Source organism: Macaca thibetana, chromosome 4 (assembly GCF_024542745.1).
Source record: "Macaca thibetana thibetana isolate TM-01 chromosome 4, ASM2454274v1, whole genome shotgun sequence".
NCBI lineage: Eukaryota > Metazoa > Chordata > Mammalia > Primates > Cercopithecidae > Macaca > Macaca thibetana.
This window is the reverse complement of record NC_065581.1, coordinates 139,898,519-139,917,345: the sequence shown is the minus strand read 5'-3', so window position 1 is coordinate 139,917,345 and position 18,827 is coordinate 139,898,519.

The window sequence follows — 18,827 nt, the reverse complement described above, 5'->3', positions numbered from 1 at the left end:
GGGAGGAAGGAAGGGAGGGAAAAAGGAAGGAAGGAAGGAAGGAAGGAAGGAAGGAAGGAAGGAAGGAAGGAAGGAAGGAAGGAAGGAAGGAAGAAAGAAAGAAAGAAAGAAAGAAAGAAAGAAAGAAAGAAAGAAAGAAAGAAAGAAAGAGAGAGAGAGAAAGAAAAAGAAAGACCAAAGAGAAAAAGTGATTCATCTATTCCAAATCTCCTAACAGTAGAAAAAGAACTCCCAGCATTTTGGTAGCCTCCTTTTTAAAAAAATTACTCCAAACGTAAAATAAATATAGAGGTCTAAACACACAGCTAACGAAATCCATTGTAACAACTCAAATTCATTTGCACCAAAAATAACAAAAACTTTTGGCTTTCGGTTATATAGATCTATGTCTGGTTACTCATTCCTTAAAACAGGATCTGTAAATCAAGTTGCTGACATTTGAGTGGTGGCTGGAGTCCATTTTCAATTTCATTTCAGTTCATGTAATTACGTTCAATTATGGTTTAATAAATTGATAATATCAAATTAATACTTTCTTTGAGGTTTGAAAAACCCCAGACACCACGATGTTTAAGAAAAATTCCTTTAACCTACTGCATCATGTCTCATCCAGTCGCTGATACAGAGTCCTGCCCTAACTCGGAAACTCCTCTCCATGACTATCTGCAGAGGAGACAGCGTTGAGAGGAAATGTTTAAACTGAATACATCCAAGTAGATGTGGATAAAGACCCAAGTAACTTTTCCTAAAGGCAAGGCACTCATCCTGCTCTCCTGTTTGCTAATATCATCATGCAAAACCCAGTGAGTTTTCAAAGGTTAGGGACCAGCCACTGCTTCTGCATGAGGCAGGGAGACCTGCACCATGGCCACATCATCAGATTCAATGGCGTGTCCCAAGGCAACGCCTGTCCTTTCAGGCTGAAAGCTTCATTTGTCTTCAGTTCTGCCGAGACCCCAGAGACAGAGCTGCTTTGACAGCCTCCCACTCTCTGAGGGGTCACCTGTCGCCTTGCCCAGGTCAAGGGAGGTCAACTTCTCAACGGGAATTTTTTTAAAAAGGAGGCAGGCACGGGTCTGTCCATAAAAGGACCTCTTTGAGGTTGGTGGGAAAAAAAATGCAATGCATTTTGTGTTCCCAGTTAGACCCTCTGGAACGAGGCCGCCTGAGAACAGCCCTGTGAACAGTTCCTACTGGAGGACGGCCAACAGAGGCCACCCAGACGCTTTTCACAGGACCTCTAGCTGCCTCTGCTAACCCAGAGGCAGACGAAATTGGAGTCAGGGCGGCCACCTCCTGCTCCTGTCTCCCCACCCCCACCCCTGGGCGGCTGCTGAGCAGCACAGGACTTTACTGAACCAGCTGCCTCGTGACAGGATAAAGCAATTTAGGGTCAAGGACAGGAAACCAGATTTGCACAGACAAGCACGATGAAAAGCTGCCATTTGCTGATGACCATATGGAGCCTTCACTCTTCTTCTCCTCCCTTCTCTTCCATTGAAAAGCAAGCCACACACGACTTTCCCACCCAACAACCCTTTCACTCAATATACCTGCTGGAAGTTCAGTCACATTTTGACACAAGTAGCAGGCCCATATGTAGTTCCTGTGAACATTTCTTTTGTCCCTTTTCCTCCTTTCCTTCCCACTGAAGGCCTCGGGCACATCCAGTGGGTACCCTGTGCTGGACTTGTGCAATGTGGAAAGGCAGGGGCAAGGGCAGCCACGGGCAGTGCTCAGCTGTGGGAAGGAGCCTTGTGAGGAGCTGCCTCCTCTTTTCTAGCAGAGAGAAAAGAACTGCCTGTTCTCTAGCCTTCCTCCCCAGGAATCAAAGAGCCTCCCCACAAAGGGCACCCACCTCTGAACAGCCGGCCCGTCTGACAGCTCACCTGAACTAAGTGTGCCTTCCCTTCCCTTCCTGCCGCCCCACTCCTCCGCCCACTGTGACAAACCTGAATGTGCTCTTGAATTTTATTCTTCGTTCTTTGGGCTTATGCTTTGCTTCAATCTCCACAAGACAAAAATGTTAATTTGCTTTTTTCCAAAGCCAATTCAGATATCCCTTTCTGTGTGAAGCCTCTGGATGTGTTCAGATATTCCCTCCTCCTACAATCTGTATTTACAACTACTACGGATTTGTAATGAAGTTCTTTAGCTATTGCCAGGGAAGTGTGGATTTTAAGGCTCATCTTGAAGCACTGCACCATGGATGCCTCATCAATGCTTCTAAACTGATGCCCCTTGTGACTAAATCCAGGCATTTTGGGGGATGACTGGAGGACACTGAACCTAACAATCCCATGGGTTAGAGCTCGTAATTTTGGCTTCATTTAAGCAGTACCCTAACAAGCCCTTCAGCTGACCAGCCCCAGCTTTTAGTTACCAACAGGCAGCACAGTCTAAGATGAACTGACTCATTATCATCTGGGAGTGCAGATTCGGGACCACGGCATCTAGATACAAACCTATACAAGAAAATTCAGGAGGGAAACAAAAGAACTCCACCATCATCCCCTTACACAGCCTTTTGTGGCACCAAGACTTTATTAAATTTGGTGTGTGTTCTTGTGGAATCTGCACATGTTCTTATTGTTGCTTCTTTAAGCCTGAAGCAATCTTGCCTGTCTCAGCTCTCTTGTTCATCAGAGACTGATGGCTGCCAGTTACTGTTTAGTTGCTGGTAGGATGCTATTTGAAGGAACCACATCTGAGGATGCTTATGCTGCTAAAGTATCTTCTTAGTTGGATAATGCAAGACAGCACATTTTGGGAGATGGAAGACACACAGTGGCAGTTCAGAAGGAAGACAAAGAGGAAACAGACCGCTGACTCTGGTGGGAACCTGGGTGGTATGTGGTGTCCCTCACATAGAGACACAGATCCTAGCAAATTACCACAATGCCAAACAGAGTGCCACGACAGACATAATGGAACCACGTCCCTCCTTTGTCCAACAATTAAGAGAAAAGTTAATGGTATTTGCTTTTGCTGTTTTCAGCCAAGAGCATTAAAAGTATGTCTAGTTTCCCCCTTAAGATGCATTCTAAACATTTCTCAGGTGAAGCGCATAGAGGATATATGCTACCATGGAGCTGCAGCCACTGTCTCAAGCTGTTCATGTTTCCTTTTGGGACTTGTTTCCCATCACGTTCCTACTTGCTAATTCCTCCAACTTGTCTTAGGTCACTGGGAAGTCTCTGAGTTGCTCACCTATTGTTTCTCGTTTTAAATTCCAGTTCCTTCTCAGCAAGCTCATCACCTGTACGGTAGGGCTCCACGAAGCTCTTCAGAGCTTGCTGACTCTGCTTCTGGGCGTTGCTAAAGGAATGGATTATAGTGCTCCCATTTTGCTGTCCCTGGTCATTCATGTGGTCATATGCAGCTCCATGACATCACCAAGTGAGCGCATCACATGTCTGGTGTGTGCAAATTCCCTTACCAATTGTTTGTCATTGTTTTGATGGAAAAATAAGAAAAAATAAGGGTAAGGGCACACCTCATCTTTTGTGTACTGCAAAGATCACAGATATTTTATAAAAACACATTGCAGACACCAAGTACTTCTTAGACTATTGAATAAGGTGTAAGAAAGTCCTGAGCTTGTTTCCCAAGCCCCTCTCTACTCTTCTCCCTGAGATACCTCAGTTCTGAACTTGAGATCAGGCTGGAGATTAGGAAGCTTCAAAGGCTGTTTATACAAAACACATACAACATGCTTAGGTTCTGCTGTAGAAGACAATACTCTTTGAAACTTATAAGTAAAAATCCCCCCAAAAACTTTTTATGAATGCAAGGATAATAATCTCTTATAATAATGAGAAATCATCTTTGGAAAACTTTAAGTTATGGCTTTGTCAAATAAAGCATATGTATATGTGTGTGTATATACACACACACATACACATATACATATACATATACATATACGTATACATATATTAGACCTATAATGTCCCCCTGGCAATCCACAGGAAGTACAGTATGCATGAACAGACAAATGGATGCAGAGATCCTCTCAAATGATTAAGATGGAAATGTATAATATATTTCTCAAAAAAAAAAACTTTCTGAAAAAAAAAAAAAAAAAAAAAAAAACCTCTGGGATGGCCTTCTCAATTCCCAAAAAGCTCAAGATGACTTTGGGACATAGTAAAACCTAAAAGAAAGGAAACCAAATAAAATCTCCAGGATCATCACATGGTAGGAAGTCAATTTAAAACTGGGAATTTAAGAGCTGTGACCTCTGGCCATCCCAGATTCCATCCTTTGTCCTCGAGACCCTGAGTCTTGTCCCATGTAACAGTCTCTGAGGAGCCTTGGTGACACTAATTCATTCATGTATCCAGTTTATTCAAGAAGTGTTTGCTTAGGCATTCACTATTTTAGTACATGGTGTTAAGTATTGTTGGATTTACAAAGAGTAATAATCATAGAGAAGATTCACTGAGTGACTACTAATCACTATAGTAAGTGTTCTATATGTATTTCTCACTTTATTTCTCACAATCCCACACTATGAAGTAGATATGATGGTTATTATTAGATTATTTCAACTTACAGGTGAGAAAACTGAGACTTGGATTGGCCAACTTACCAAGGACATAAATCTGTTAAGGGGTTTTCTGGAATACAAGTGCAAATAATCTGACTCCAGAGCTCATGTTTTAACCACTACTCAACACTACACAAGGACATAACCAGCCCTGAGGCACTTACACTTTAGTGGAGGAGAGAAAGCACATCAACTTGTAGAGATACTACAAGGCACTGTGCTGTAGAGCAGGAGCTTAGGAGTCTGGAGTTTCCTGGAGCTGGGCTATATAAAGGTGAAATCACCCATGGCTGAGGTAACCGTAGGTAGCTTGAGAGGGAGACAGAATTTGAGCTATACCTTGAAGGGTAGGTAGGATTTTATCATTGTATCATTATCTCAATTCAAACCTGAATAAAACAAAACAATTTGTAATTGTCCTACTCTTTCTCATGCCCTAGTCATGGAGTCATTTTTTAGCTCAATACTACCTTATATGAAGTCTTTCAAAGCATTTGAAAAGACTACTGAGTTTATCTTCTCTTCTGTTCCTACAACTGCCAAATTGATTCAAAGCCTCATGTCTTCATCCTTTCTGTGCTGCTGTCACAGAATACATAAAGAATACATAACAGAATTGATAAAGAAAATAAATTTCCTCACAGTTCTGGTGGCTGGGAAGTCCAAGACGGAGGGGCTGGCATCTGGCGGGGGCCTTTCTACAATGTTCTTAACAAATCAGAGACATTACAGTAAGGGATATAGGAATTCCCTTTCCCTGTCCACTTGAAGGAATCAAAGCATTTTATCAACAGAAAAGTGGAAACATTTTCATTTTAGATATTTAATTTCTCAGTTTTTCAAACACATTTTATTTGACTTTTGGACAACTGACATGCTGAAGCCAAGGTTCATTTCAGCCTTCTGGTCCCATGAGTTTGGAGGTGGAAGTTTGGGAATACATTTTTAAAAAATGTACTGTGTATAAACGCTGATCTAGCACATGATAATCATTTTCCATTATCAAGTAAATACTTTTTATTAATATTCTTTTGGTTGAATTAACACTAAACATTTCTACATTGAAATTAGTATTCTATTAAATCAGGAGGGTGAAAAAATAATTGCAGAAGAAGTGAAAATAAAGTAACATGACATTTGCTGTGAAGTTGTCACCAAGGAGTTTCCATAAAGAAATAATAGATAAAATGCAAACATGGAAAAGGCAAATAAATGTTCTATAGCAGTGGTCTCCAACCTTTTTGGCACCCAGGACCACTTTCATGGAAGACATTTTTTCCATGGACAGGGGAGGGAGGGATGGTTTGATGTTGATTCAAGTGCATTACATTTATCATTAGATTCTCATAGCGCATGCACAACCTAGATCCCTCACATGCCCAGCTCACAATTATCACGTGCTAGATCAGCTCACAATAGGTTCACACTCCTATGAGAAACTGGCTGATCTGGCAGGAGGTGGAGCTCAGGAAATAATGCTTGCTCACCTCCTGCTGTGTGGCCCAGTTCCTAACAGTACTCTTCTGTGGCCCAGGAGTTGGAGATCCCTGTTTTATAGTTTTTTCCCCCTAAAAATGGCTTATGTAATATTCTCCTGAAACTTAAAAAAGGAAGATAGAAATCATGATTATTGAAAAAGAAATTCGGAATTAGGAATTAGTAGTAGCATAACTGAACAAGGTCTAATCAACCATCTTTTTCATGAACACTAAGCACTGACTAGAGAGTTCAAGAATGAAAGATCCTCTGAGTCCTTGGGGTCTTCCTGACTCCTCCTATGCCCTGCTGACTCCTCCATAAGATGTCCATCCCTTCCCTTTCATCCATTCTCTTGTTTCTCTCAGATCCTGGCCCTGCCCACCATCATACCCTCTCAACACACAATATATTCACAAATGATAAGCTCACCCAGTACCCCATTCACAGAGAATTGGAATTTGGGTTTTCTAGCACTCCCTGTTCTTGTTTCATGCCCTTTTAGAGCCCCAGAAGTCACAGAACTTGGTCTAGACTCCATTCCCCACAAATGCCAATGACAGCAAAGGCTTCCAAGTCCCCAGGTCAGCTTCCCTAGGAAACCACCGCAGGCTCTGACTCCCCACCCTGGAGACTTACAGGGAGACACCCAATCGTTCATTCTCAATGCCTTGTTTTCATGAACTAGGAACCCTCATTAGAAAGTGATGAAAAGTTACAGGCTCCCTAGTGGCATGTGGTAATTTTGCTTCCCATCCTCACCTATTAGTTTTCTACCATCTCAATGTTCACTCTTTTTTCAAGCGATTCTCCTGCCTCAGCCTCCTGAGTAGCTGGGATTATAGGCACATGCCACCATGCCAGGCTAATTTTTGTATTTTTAGTAGAGACGGGGTTTCACCATATTGGTCAGGCTGGTCTCAAACTCCTGACCTTGTGACCCACCCATCTCAGCCTCCCAAAGGGTTGGGATTATAGGCGTGAGCCACCGTGCCCAGCCTCACTGTTCACTCTTATACCTGTTCACTCTTATACCTTCCTTATACCTTATACCTCAGACCCCAACCTGTATCCCAATACATATGATATAGGCAACAGCTAGCTCAACTGAAGAAAAGATGAATTTACTGACAAAGAGTAGGCCATGACACCCAGTGGGGCCAAGAATGTGTAACTGGAACACAAAAAACATGGTAAAACATTAAGGGAATAAAGGCAAGAATACCTGACTTTGGCTTTAAACAACTCTTAAGAATAAGCCAGTATAGAACACTGCCCCTTTTTGGGTTAAGACAAAATAGTGAACGACTTAGTGAGAAGAGATTTGGGCTCCAGACAAGGGAAGTGTAGGAGACATATAGGATATAATTATGATGTGATTTTAAAATTGTGGTAAATGCAAGGTCAACTTAGGATCATTTCCCAAAATGTCCCCAGACATTTTGCAAGCAAGACAACTCTGCAAGCAAGAGAGATACAATGGTAAAACATCTACCATCAAGGGTGATGCTGCTTTGCTCTCAAAGCCCAGAACACAGCAGAGTTTAAATAATAGAAGAGTGGGTTAGAAGCTAGAGCTGTAGATCCCAGTATCTGGCTCTGGACATGTGCTAGGCTGACTGCATGGGCTCGCCTGGGCAACTTAAAAAAAAAATAGGGCTACCTGGGTTCAATCCCCAGAGATTCCCATTTAGGAGGTCTGAAGTGGTAATCAGGAACCTACATTTTTAAAAATGGTTCCTGGCTGATTTAAATGTACAGCCAGAATTGTAATCTACTGGGCTAGAAGCCTCACGTACTGAGTTCAGTGACTGACGTCCCCTGCTAGTTTGTTGACTGTCTCTCAAAATGTCCATAGGATGAAACAACAAGGAGCGAAGGCTTGACAAGTAGGTGTATGAATGTAAGGATGCTTGTGGCTAGAGCAAGGACAGACTGCCTGAACAGGATATCATTAAAGAAGAAATAAGCAGGCCTGACATTAGCAGAAGAGTTGCAGGGAAAGTGTGAAACTTGCACAAGAAAAGAAAAAAGACCCTCAGAAACAACTGCTAAGAAAACTTTACATATTAGTGAACAACAGAATGGCAACAGAGCTAGTGTCATTGAGCCATGCCTTCCTCTCTTCATCAGTGTGCTAGATCCTCAACCCAGTTGTCTGCAGTAATGTCTTCCCTACTTCATCTGCTTTTAACCTCCTTTAATGACACTGCATTTCCTATTTTCAAAATACACTCACCATTTTCAATCCTCTTTCTCACTAGAAGGCAGAGTAATATTTTAAGAGCGCATTGTGGAGCCAGCCATCCCTGGGGCTCAAATCCTGATGTAATTCCTTGCTAGTTGCCCTCATCTTTGGGAAATTACTTGAGCCTCAGGCTCGTGCTCTGTTGAGAGGTTTAAATGTATTGAGCTAGACATTTGATGAGTTGTCACTGCCGTTCTTCTCATTTATCCTTCTGCTGCATTAGTCGCTGCACTTTTTTCTTGAAACAGTCTTTCTTTGTGGTCTCCTCAGCACTGCATTGCCTACTCTTTTTACTTTTTTTATTATTATACTTTAAGTTCTAGGGTGCATGTGTACAACGTGCAGGTTTGTTACATAGGTATACGTGTGCCACGTTGGTTGGCTGCACCCATAAACTCGTCATCTACATTAGGGATTTTTCCTAATGCTAATCCCTCCTTCAACCCCCCAACCCCTGACAGGCCCTGGTGTGTGATGTTCCCCGCCCTGTGTCCATGTGTTCTCATTGTTCAACTCCCAACTATGAGTGAGAACATGCGGTGTTTTGTTTTGTTTTGTTTTGTTTTGTTTTGAGATGGAGTCTCACTCTGTCGCCCAAGTTGGAGTGCAGTGGTGCAATCTTGGCTCACTGCAACCTCTGCCTCCCAGGTTCAAGCAATTCTCTGCCTCAGGCTCCTGAGTAGCTGGGATTACAGGTGCCCTCCACCACTCCTGGCTAATTTTTTGTATTTTTAGCAGAGATGGGGTTTTACCATCTTGGCGAGGATGGTCTTGAACTCCTTACCTCGTGATCCAGCCTCCCAAAGTGCTGGTGTTACAGGCGTGAGCCACCATACCTGGCCTGCATTATCTACTCTTAATCCTACTCCTATAGTGCTCTTTCTCAAGATTTTCTCTTTTTATATCCTTTCGTCTAATTGTGTGTTTTCCCCAAGACAGCCAAAATATAACTTCTACTTGAAAGACTGTCCCATTTGTTCCTCTCTTCCAGGCCAAGTTACGGGCCCCTCCCTATTGATGGCAGTGGTGGCACACCTGGACCTATGAAGCCAGCAGGAGCTGGGAACAAAAGGAAGCCCCACTCTCTTCCAAGTTGGAGTGGCAAGAGCCTCACTCTCCCAGACACAGCTGCAGCCACCCAACCAAGGCTGCTGACCCAGGCATCTCTGCATTATTGGGGGCCTGGGAAGCCGCCTGCAGACTCAAAAGTGCCTGCTCCCACTGCCTCATTGTTCCCTACTCCTGGAGCCTGCTCTGATTTCAGAGTGAAGTTGTGGCTGAGCCTGGGCACTATCACAACCCAGTTGGGTGTGCACAAGTTCAGGGCAATGCTGACAAGCCAGCCCCCAGCCACTTCAGCCCTTTCCAGACTTTGAGTGCTGATGAGCACTGGAGAGAGGCCAAGGGGGAGCTAAGAGTGGCTCGGCAAGGGCCTGCGGGCACTCCTCACCATGAACACCCTGAGCACCACGACACCATGGACATCATGGATGACAGGATAACAGAGCCAGGAGGCAGACAGGCTTCTGTGCAGAAAGGGGTGGGTACCCAGTGGAACCCCACCTTCAGGTCAGGGATGGCCTGAGGCCTGGAGGCCAGGCTGCCAGTTCTGTGTACCAGAGTGAGAACTTATGGTGATATTTCCAGGCCTGCCCATGTCTGCCTATGGATCAATCAGCACACACTTATTCCCCTCTGAAGACTGTAAAAACCCTAGACTCAGCCAGACTCAGGCAGACGATGGGACAACCTCCCTGCAGAGAGAAGCTACCCACTGGGGGTCTCCTCTGTGCTGAGAAATGGACATTTCATTGAACTGACCTGCCTACAAGGAGGAGCTACCCACTTTGTGTCTCCTCTGGGCTGTTTTGTCGCTTAATAAAGCACCTCTTCACTTTGCTTACCTTCCACTTGTCTGTGTACCTCATTCTTCCTGGACACAGGACAAGAACTCAGGACCTGCTAGATGGTGGGGTTGAAAGAGCTGTAACACAAACAGGGCTGAAACATGCCCCTTGCTCGCCATGCTGCAGGTGACAAGAAGGATAGAAGAGAGAAGGAGAGAAGAGCTGCAGCCCTTCAGGGAGCCCAGACTTAGGAGCTCCCTAGGCTAGGGCAGTTACACCCTCTTTGGGGCTTTGCAGTTCCTGGCATCTCCAAGATTCTGGGTACCACTGCATTCCCTGGTGGCAATGTGGAAGCTGCTTTTGGTACACCTGGTCCAGCCACAGCCTCACAGGGAACTGGTGCCCAGGCTGGCACCTGGAGTTGCCTGCCCTGCCACATCCAGTGTGCCTGGCTGCGTGCAGCGTGCAGACCCCATGCTTACTCACTCACATACCCCTTGCCACTCTGCATATGGCTCACCCTTGATAGGCATGGGATCCAGGCCAGTAGCATGAGCCTAGCACAGCCTACCAGGCCGAGTGGGCAGAATGAGCCCAGTGGTCCCAAGCAAAACTCAGGCAAAGGCACTAGGGGCCACAGAGGTGTCTGGCAGAAAAAGTGACACCCCAAGGATCCTGTGACACTATGGGATCCTCATTAGACCCTCCTCATCTGGACCCCGCACTGCCTTTTGCATACTAGTTATGATGCAGTGTTATCTTCGTTTCCTGCCAGATGGTGAGCTTTCTGAGGTGGGTGGAGGGACAGACTTACTGTGCCTGGAGCAGAGTTCTCTGTAAATATCCTTGGAAAGAGATGAAAGATTGAAAAATAATGAATGAAGTCCTCTGTTTCCAAAGTGTGTGTAGAGCATACAGGCTGACCAGTCTTGTTATCCCATCCCCTTGCCAGTGATTCTTTTGGGGATGGGCAAATCTAAGTCAGTTTGAGCCAGTGAAACACCAGATGAGGCTTACTGAAACTTCCTGGGAAATAGAACCAAGTTTCTCTTATTCCTGCTGAGTACAAATGGGAACATATTGGTCCCAGTTGCTACTGATGGGCAACTCATGACCTTGAGGAATGCCAGCCTCATGATGTTGCCGATGCTGTGGATATCAGAGTGAAGATATGGGAAAACCCTTGGTCTCAGGGGATCTTGATGAGTCACGTAAAGACTGGTATAGTTGTAGCTATTAAATATTTCCCCAAAACATCAACTGGTCCTGAAGCCCCATCATCCTCTGGACTTTATATTACATGTGAGAATATATGTAATAGAAATAGAGTATTTTATGAAACACTAGTTTCCAAGATACAGAAGCACTGCATACTATAATTCTTTTTGGTTTTTGTTTTGTTTTGTTTTGTTTTGTTTTTTGCATACTACATTTCTTAATTCTGAAGAGAAGTAGATTCAACACAGCTTTACACAAATTCAGCAATTTGGGCAACTCAGTTATACAACTGCCATGTAAATCCATGAGGTGAAGATAAAATATTTCTGTGAGATACTAAGTACTAAAGTCAGGGTTACCATTTTCACACAAAAACAATTTCTGTAGAGAAATATCTGTGGATATAAAATGGATTTCAGACATTCAGCAACCCCCTTTTCCTCCACCCAGAGAGTCAACTTGTAGCCATCTTCCAAGTGGATGTTAGCAACCATGTTTCAATAGTAAGGAATGTTCAGCAGTGAACAATTACAGTAAATGTGTTGCTCAACCACATATTCAGTAACCTGAAAATAGGTACTTTAATTAAATGATTAAATTTTGTAACTAACTGATAGCTAGTATAATTGGTGGATGGTTCAATTACTATTGATTCACTTACATTTCATGCTTTAAAATATGAGATAAAATTGTTCTGTTTTAGGCCCCATGTGAAAAATACACCACGAGCAAAGAATATAACACAGTCACCAGCAGGAATATAAGCACTAATATGGCAAAGCTTCTTTTGTTGAATCTTCTGTGCCAACAAGAAGCTTTAGATTAAAATAATTGGACTGCTGATAATTAGCATTTTCTTCAATTCCTTGAAGAAGTTCTGTGGTGTTGGCACAGAATTATGCCCATTTGTTTTTAGAACTACAGTGAGTTGACATTTTGGGGAAATATTTAATAGCTATGACTATACCAGTCCTTATGTGGTCATGGTGATTTTCCCTTTTTAGTTCTCAAACTTTCTCATGTTCTTCTCATCACATTTCCATGAAATAACCACCACAGTTTCTATGCCTGTGACAGGATGCTCTCCCTTAGCATGTTGGTGATTGAGATCTACCATAGGTGTTACAAAAGAACTTCTTTAAAAAGAAGCTAAAATTCAGTTCTAATAGGTTACTAAAAACATTCTACATGTTTTAGCACAAAAATGCTGAAGAAAAGTCAGATAAGGCAGAGTCGTGTCCTCAAGTAGTTTGCCAGATAGAAGTGCCAATTCTTACACAATGGTATGAGAAACACTAAAATAGTTATAAGGTTCTAGTTTTATGAGAAGACAACATGATGTACTACGTATTCCATTTAGCAAAAGCAAGAGTGTTTGGATAAGTTTCACAACAACGAGAACAGGTCCTAGAACCTCAGGATTGAAAGGAAGTTCATCTAGTCCATAGACCCTATCTCATTGACCCATTGACCCAAAAGGTTAAAAAAAAAAAAAAGAGAGAGAGAAAAGAACATACATCAGACTGTGCATTTCTTATTTTGACACCTTCTTTGTTAGAAAATCATCTTTTTTACTTAGGCAAAATTTGCTTTTGTATGGCTTTCATACATCATTCTTTGGACCCAAGTGTAATCCTTTTTCACCTGGGAGGTCTTTCAGTCTTTGGGTATGGCAATCATCATCCTCAAGTCAGCTTGTCCTTGAGTTAGTCACTTCCTATTTCTTCATCTGATCTTCAAAGAACACCATTCTAGGTTCCATAGGGAAGTGATAAGGGAGCAAGCCTTAAGGTCGGTCTGCCTGGATTTGAATCTTGGCTCCATCTCTTATTAGTTAGGTGGCTATTTGTAAGTTACTTAAGTTTTCAGAGACCTGGTCTCTTCATGTGTAAACTAGAGGACAATTATAATGCCCATCGCATAAGTGACAAAGAAAGTTAAATGAGAGAATGTAGGTAAAATGCCTAGCATGACACTTGGCATGTTAACAAACATCCAAAAGTTATTAAATATTATTTTTACACATATGATTCATTAGTTGGTCTATACCCCACATTTAAGATGTGGCATTTAAAACAGAATACCATATACTCCACATTTACATTATATATTATTTTGTAATGGATGCACAGTTTTCAGTACATCCAATGTAATAATATTCCATTGCTTGGATGAACTACACTTGATTTATCCATTTGCCTACTGAAGGACATACTAGTTGCTTCCAAGTTTTGGCAATTATGAATAAAGGGGCCACAAGCGTCCTTGTGAAGGTTTTTGTGTGGGTATAAGTTTCAACTCCTTTGGATAAATACCAAGAAGCACAATTGCTATATTATATAGTAAGAGCATGTTTAGCTTTGTTAGAAACTATCATATTAGTATGTTTTCATGCTGCTAAAAGAGACATACCCAACACTGGGAACAAAAAGAGGTTTAATTGGACTTACAGTTTCACATGGCTGGGGAGGCCTCAGAATCATGGTGGGAGGTGAAAGGCACTTCTTACATGGTGGTGGCAAGAGAATAAGGAAGAAGAAAAAGCAGAAACCCATGATAAACCCATCAGATCTCACGAGACTTATTCATTATCACAAGAATAGCAAGGGAAAGACTGGCCCCCATGATTCAATTACCTCCTCCTGGGTCCCTCCCACAACACATGGGAATTCTGGGAGATACAATTCAAGTTGAGATTTGGGTGGGAACACAGCCAAATCATATCATTCCACCCCTGGCCCCTCCAAATCTTATGTCCTCACATACCAAAACCAATCATGCATTCCCAAAAATCCCACAAAGTCTTAACTCATTTCAGCATTAACCCAAAAGTCCACAGTCCAAAGTCTTATCTGAGACAAGGCCAGTCCCTTCCACCTATGAGCCTGTAAAATCAAAAGCAAGTTAGTTATTTGCTAGATACAGCAAGGGTACAGGTATTGGGTGAATACAGCCATTCCAAATGAGAGAAACAGGCCCCATGCAAGTCCAAAATCCAGCAGGGCAGTCAAATTTTAAAACTCCAAAATGATCTCCTTTGAATTCAGGTCTCACATCCAGGTCATGCTGATGCAAGACATGGGTTCCCATGGTCTTGATCAGCTCCACACCTGTGGCTTTGCAGGGTACAGCCTCCCTCCTGGCTTCTTTCACAGTCTGGTGTTGAGTGCCTGCTGCTTTCCAGGCACATGGTGCAAGCTGTAGGTGGATCCTCCATTCTGGGGTCTGGAGGATGATGGCCCTCTTCTCACAGCTCCACTAGGCAGGGCCCCAGCAGGGACTCTGTGTAGGAACTCCAATCCCACACTACCTTTCTGAACTTCCCTAGCAGAGATTCTCCATGAGGGTCCTGCCCCTGCAGCAAACTTTTGCCTGGGCATCCAGGCATTTCCATACATCTTCTGAAATCTAGGTGGAGGTTCCCAAACCTCCAAGCTGCAAGCCATGGCTTAGGGTTTCCACCCTCTGAAGCCACAGCCAAAGCTCTATATTGGCCCCTTTCAGCCATGGTTGGAATGGCTGGGACACAGAGCACCAAATCCCTCAGCTGCACACAGCGTGGGGACCCTGGGCCCAGCCTGCAAAACCACTTTTTCCTCCTGGACCTCCAGGCCTGTGATGGGAGGGGCTGCCATGAAGGTCTCTGACATGACCTGGAGACATTTTTCCCACAGTCCTGGGGATTAACATTAGACTCCTTGTTACTTATGCAAATTTCTGCAGCCAGCTTGAATTTTTCCTCAAAAAAACGGGTTTTTCTTTTCTACTGCATCATTAGACTGCCCGCTTTCTGAACTTTTATGCTCTGTTTCCCTTTTAAAATGGAATGCTTTTAACAGCACCCAAGTCACCTTTTGAATGCTTTGCTGCTTAGGAGTTTCTTCTGCCAGGTACCCTAAATCATCTCTCTCAAGTTCAAAGTTCCACAAATCTCTAGGACAGGGGCAAAATGCCACCACTCTCTGCTGAAACATAACAGGGGTCCCCTTTGCTCCAGTTCTCAACAAGTTCCTCATCTCCACCTGAGACCACCTCAGCCTGGACCTATCACTATCAGCATTTTTGTCAAAGCCATTTAACAAGTCTCTAGGGGTTCCAAACTTTCCCACATTTTCCTGACTTCTGAGCCCTCCAAACTCTTCCAACTTCTTCCTGTTACCCAGTTCCAAAGTTGCTTCCACATTTTTGGTTACCTTTTCAGCAACTCCCAACTCTACTGGTATCAGTTTACTCTATTAGTCTGTTTTCACGCTGCTATGAAGACATACCCAAGACTAGGAAGAAAAAGAGTTTTAATTGAACCTACAGTTCCACATGACTGGGGAGGCCTCAGAATCATGGTGGGAGGTGAAAGGCACTTCTTATATGGTGGCAGCAAGAGAAAATGAGGAAGAAGAAAAAGTGGAAACCCCTGATAAACCCATCAGATCTAATAAGATGTATTCACTATCAGGAGACTAGCATGGGAAAGACCAGCCCCTGTGATTCAATTACCTCCCCCTGAGTCCCTCCCACAACACATGAGAATTTCTGGGAGATACAATTCAAGTTGAGATGTGGATGGGGACACAGTCAAACTATATCAACTACCAAACTGTGTTCCAAAGTAGCTGTACTATATTGCATTCCTAGTAGCAATGAATGAAATTCCTCTTTTTCCACATTCTTACTAGTATTTGGTATTGTCAGTTATATTAGTCTGTTCCTGCACCACTCTAAAGAAATACTTGAGTCAGGGTAATTCAGAAGGAAAAGAGGTTTAATTGGCTCATGGTTCTGCAGGCTGTACAGGAAGCATGATACTGGCATCTGCTTGGCTTCTGGGGTGGCCTCAGGAAACTTACAATCATGGCAGATAGCAAAGGGAAAGCAGGCTTATCTTACAAGTCCAGAGCAGGAGTGAGAGTGAGGTGGGGAGGTGCTACACCCTTTTAAATAACCAGATCTCATGAGAACTCACACACTATATGGCACCTAGCGGGGATGGTGTTAAACCATGAGAAACCACCCTCATGATCCAATTGCCTCCCACCAGGGCCCACCTCCAGCACTGGGGGTTACAATTCAACAAGAGATTTGGGTGGGGATACAGATCCAAACCGTATCATCAGTTTTCTGGATTTTGGCCATTCTAATGTCTCCTTGTCATTTTAAATTTCTCCAATAACATATTATGTGGAGCAATTTTCCATATGCTTATTTACCATCTGTATACATCTTTTGCTGAGTTGTCTGTTTAAATCTTTTCCTATTTTTAAATCAGGTTTTTCATTTTTTAAATTGTAAATTTTAGCTGTTCTTTGTATATTTTGGAAAGTCCCTTATCAAATATGTCTTCTGCAAATATTTTCTCCCAGTCTGTGACCTATCTTTTTAGTTTCTCAACAGAGTCTTTAACAGAGCAGTTTTAAATTTCATAAAGTCAAGCTTCTTGATTATTTCTTTAATGTATTATGCCACTGGTGGTGTATCTAAAAGGTCATCACCATGCCCAAGGACATCTAGATTTTCTCCTACAGTATCTTCTAGGAGTTTTATAGTTTTGCATTTTACCCTTAAGTTTATAAAAAATTTTAAGCTAATTTTGTGAAAGATGTAAAATCTGTGTCTAGTCTTCATTTTATTGCATATAGATATCCAGTTGTTCCAGCATCATTTTGAAAAGACTATCTTGGCTCCATCATGTTGACTTTGCTTCAAAGGGCAAACTGATCTTTGTCAAAGATTAGTTGACTATATTTATATGAGTTTATTTCTAAGCTCTCTCTTCTGTTCCTTGATCGATTCATTTATTCTTTCCCCAATACCACACTTTTCTTTTCTTTTCTTTTTTTTTTTTTGAGACGGAGTCTCCCTCTGTCGCCCAGGCTGGAGTGTAGTGGCCGGATCTCGGCTCACTGCAAGCTCTGCCTCCCGGGTTTATGCCATTCGCCTGCCTCAGCCTACCGAGTAGCTGGGACTACAGGCTCCCGCCACCTCGCCCAGCTAGTTTTTTGTATTTTTCAGTAGAGGCGGGGTTTCACCGTGTTAGCCAGTGTGGTCTCGATCTCCTGACCTCGTGATCTGCCTGCCTCGACCTCCCAAAGTGCTGGGATTACAGGCTTGAGTCACCGTGCCTGGCCCACACTTTCTTGATTACCATAGCTTTATAATAAGTCTTAAAGTCAGGTAGTATCAGTCCTCTGACTTTGTTCTTCAATGTTGTGTTCAATTTGGCGGGTCTGTTCTGGGTCTTTTGCCTTAACTGTAAGTTTCTCTTTTTTTTCCTGGTTTTAGTGGCTGCCCTAAAGTTTGTAATCAACATTTACAATTAATTCAGATCCACTTTAAATAATATGCCACTTCATGGGTGTTGCAAGTACCTTACACTAACAAAATATTCCTAATTCTTCCCTCTAGTCATTTATATCATTGCTGTCATTTATTTCACTTATACATAAGCATACATAATTGAATACATTGCTACTATTATTTTGAACAAAATATTATCTATTAGACTAATTAAGAAAAATAAAAGTTTTTTCCCTTCACTTATTTCTTTTCTACTGCTTATAATGTTATCCCTTTCTTTATATAATTGTGAATTGCTGACCTATATTAATTTATTTTTCTGTAAATAATTTTTAAATTTTTTTTTTGAGACAGAACTACTGGCAACAAATTCCCTCAGTGTTTGTTTGTCTGAGAAGGTATTTATTTCTCTTTTACTTTGAAAGATAATTTTACAAGATAACAGAATTCTAGATTGGTGGGTGTTTTTCTCTCAACACTAAATATTTTACTCCATTCTTTTCTTGTTTGCATGATTTATTTCTTGCTTGTGTAGGATGTAATTCTTATTTTTGCTCCTCAATAAGTGGGTATTTTTCTCCAACTCTGACTTCTTTCAAGTTTTTTCTCTATCTTTGATTTTCTGCCGTTTGAGGATGAGGATGTGTAGGTCTTTTGACATTTATCCTGCTTGTTGTTCTCTGAGCTTCCTGGATCTGTGGTTTAATGTCCATCTTAGTCTGTGAGGCTATACCAGCATACTATAGACATGGCAATTTATAATAAACAGAAATTTATTGGTTCACAGTTGTGGAGGTGAGGAAATCCACTATCAAAGTGCCAGCAGGTTTTGCATCTGTTGAGGGCCTGGTCTCCACTCCTAAGATGGCACCTTAAACCCTGCATCTTCTGGAAGAAAGAAACACTGTTCCTCACATAGCAGAAGGGCAGAAGAGCCAAGAGAGAAAGCCCACCGGCAAAAATCCTTTTATAAGATGTTTTATTAATAAATAATTAATAAATAATTAACACCAAATGAAGGTCCTACCTGTCAATACCATTATATTGGCAATTAAATTTCAACATAACTTTTGGAGGGATCAGACATTCAAACCAAAGCAGTGTGTGAAAGTAATTTGGGGGAGATTCTGTCATTATTCCTTCAAATGTTGCTTCTGTTCTTTTATCTCTTTCTTCTCTTTCCGTTATTCACATT